At 37.7% G+C, this 3,347-nt stretch overlaps 1 protein-coding gene across 1 annotated transcript in view; it reads right to left on the bottom strand.

The window, feature by feature from the left end:
* LOC107726164 (vacuolar protein sorting-associated protein 52 homolog) overlaps nucleotides 1-3,347 on the bottom strand; it is a 17,896-nt gene that overhangs the window by 10,975 nt on the left and 3,574 nt on the right. The window lies entirely within an intron of this gene.

Genomic DNA, 3,347 nt, shown 5'->3' with positions numbered 1-3,347 from the left:
TACCAATAATTGTGTCCCGTGTATTTGAGAAAAAAACATTTATTTCATAATGAGATTTTCCCTCATTTTAAATTGTTTTAGTTCAATGAAAGGTTCGATATTTGTGAATTTTTTTAAATTAAAAAATCAAAATGATTAACAATGCAGATTTATTTTCACAGCCTTCTTTGATCATATTTACCAAGGGTGCCAATAATTCTGACCACGACTGTATGTATATATATATATATATATATATATATATGAAACAAATTAAGAGCTGAATTAACATTGCTTTATATTCTGACATGTAAAATTAAATATTTAATGAAATTAATATAAAATATCAATTTGTAAATGCACCACTGTGCAGGCATTTTTAGTGTTTTATATACATAAGATACAGTAAGAACATGAATAAACAAAATAAAACAAACAAACAATGTCTACTAACATTACTGTTCAGGTAAGTAATATAGCCTACAAAAGAAATCTAATAAAGTAATCAAATGTAAATGAACACTGCTTAGTTTTCACTGTATGAATCGATAGATTAATGCTTATTAAAGCTAACGTTATTCAGACTGAGAGCTGTCAGTGATTTTCTCTTTGCATTTTGTTGTTTGATTAACATTGATGGCCCAAGCACCATCACTGCTGTCACTTTAAGACAATATTCTGACACACATCGGATTTTCTCCCATCTGTTCACGTCCACTTAAGACATAAACTGTTTAAGTGAACTCTCTCCAAGCCGGACATTTGGACATATTTTGTGTGTATTTGATCGCTTGGACGTGCTCCCGAAGCCCAAAGTGTAATCTGCTTGTCTAGTTGCGGTCCGTATTGGAGCGCGCACACATTTCAGCCAAAATAGCAAAAAATGCATCATACACAAATGTCTGAATATTATTGCATATAAAAACAGCTGGAGACTCTGGTGAGATAGAATTTGCAAGTACCGAGAGCAGAACCGTTAACTCATAGAACCTTATTGATACCGGTCTTAATTTAGCCCCAGGGCCCATTTAATACTGGGTTTCGGACGGTACACATCCCTAATAAACACTGGATAAAGCTCACTCCAAAATGAATGTTTAAAGCCAAACATGCTGAAGACTAGTGGACAGGCTGGCAATGCAAGAACGATCAACGTTTCCTCACAAAAGACATCTGCACCACTGACACTCATTAAAAAAGCCAGCCGAATTCTTTCTCTTTGTAACTAGAAAGGGGTTTCCCAGCAGGTGAACTAAAGATGCTATAATGATGTCAGTATACTGCAAAAGTCTTGAGTAAAAGTCTGTAAAAAGTCTTAGACATGCAACATGGGATGCCTATAGGGAGTGAGAACCGGTTAAACACGTGTGCTCTCGTCTCGACACCAGTGTAATGGAGCGTTACGATTTGTTTTGCTAATGTTAGAGAACTGATGGCATGCAAAGCAGCAGAGCATCAGGTTACACTTTATTTTACAGTACGTGTGCATACAGTGGACTAACCCAAGAAAGTAGTGGGCAGTACAAGCTAACTACATGGGTTACGGTTAGGTTTAGTGGTAGGTTCAGGGTTAGTACCTAGTTATTACCCAGTTATTGTAATTGCTATAATGAGTACATAGTATGTACACGTGGAACAGGACTGTAAAATAAAGTGCTACCGAACATCACTTAAGAACCTGAACATATCAGGGCTCCAGACTGTGACCATTTTGTTCTGCCGGTGCGACTAGTATTACCTCTACCTGGTGACCTCCAGTCATTTGTAATAATTGCGGAGGTTGTCTGTGATCTTAATCCCATGCGAATCGGCCATGTCTGTAATTTGTAAAATAAAAATTTCCCCGCAAATGACCTACCATAACTTAAGCCCTATTCGCACGGGATTAGTATTACCTGGTGACCTCCAGTCATTTGTAATAATTGCGGAGGTTGTCTGTGATCTTAATCCCGTGCGAATCGGCCATGTCTGTAATTTGTAAAGTAAAAATTCCCCCGCAAATGACCTACCATATTTCGCCGAACACCGAGGTCCTGTGATAATATTAGTCCCGTGCGAATCGGCATCTCTGTGATTCGGCCAGCATGTGGCGGGTCGTATATAATTTTTCGAGGTTTTTGTTTCCCGTGCGCCTTTTTATCTATCTTTCACGAAGAATGGAGCTGCGTTGGAGTGTTTGATAGTATTTTGGGTGCTGTCATATCGCTACACCATACAATTTGCAGAAAGAGAAAGCTGAAAAGGTTTTGAGGTTAATGCGTTACAAATAAATCAAGCATAAAGCCGGAGATATTATTTTAACCTGGTGAAATGTAAATAACACAGCGCACGAAACTATATTAGTTTCTTTTTTTTAAATCCATCTGGACCATAGAACGGGACTCTCAAAGCCTTGACATTATATCCGGGAGATAAGTCAGTAAATTCGAGTAAAATCACAGGCTTCGCTTATCCCGTGCAAATGCACCACACTAAATTCAGATGTGGGGGGGTAATTTCAAAATCACACAAGGTCCCCAGATAATACTAATCCCGTGCGAATAGGGCCTAAATTTTGTGAGCGCTCGCACTGGTTGCCCAACTCATAAGCGCTGCCACTTCACTTCAAGTCAAACGAGTGCAGAAACAGTACTGTGCTCGCAGCGCGTGATTTTTAATTGCACGCACAAAGGCGCCAGCGAGCGTTGTATCCTGTATCCTTTCATATCAAAGCGCGAAATAAACTACGTGCATGCAATGTCGTGGTCAGCTAAGTCATGAAGTTACCAAAAAGGCGATTAAAGCTGCCTTAAAACTGTGCATGCATGTAATATATTATATATGAGTCACATTTAAGAACATGTCTCTGAAATGGTTTTCAAAACTGTCCTGGAGCAGCCCAGCTCAGACAATCATCTAACAAACCAGATTTAACTCGTCAGCTCATTAATAGAGACTTTAAGACCTGAAGTGGGTCAGAAAAGTTAAAGAGAATCGAGAGAAAGTATGACGCGTGTCAGATCCGCGTCACGTTCAGCAGCGGCAGCTCTTAAAGAAATAACAGCCAAAATAACCTAATAACCAGCTGCTGTGTTGTATATTAATCAAAGGACAAAGAAAAAAAAAAAGAGGAAAAAATAACTTTTATAGCTTTAAGGATTCATCTATATTTAATTTAGAATTTAGTGTTTGATAGCTTCAATTTCAATTTCTGTATATTTCTGCTGAAGGGCAGAGGTAAATATGACATTTATTATAATGGGTTTACGTGAAGATTGTTTAAAGTTCACTTAAATTAGAAGTTATTTTTTAAAGTCTAATAAATGTTCAAATTGACAGCTCTCAATTATACTGTAATGTTGAATGGCTATAGTCAATGGTTACATAAT

The sequence above is a fragment of the Sinocyclocheilus rhinocerous genome, unplaced genomic scaffold (assembly GCF_001515625.1).
Source record: "Sinocyclocheilus rhinocerous isolate Xijiao unplaced genomic scaffold, SAMN03320098_v1.1 scaffold1628, whole genome shotgun sequence".
Classification (NCBI taxonomy): Eukaryota; Metazoa; Chordata; class Actinopteri; order Cypriniformes; family Cyprinidae; genus Sinocyclocheilus; species Sinocyclocheilus rhinocerous.
The sequence above is the reverse complement of the archived record's forward strand: the minus strand, read 5'-3'. Positions and strand labels throughout refer to the sequence as shown.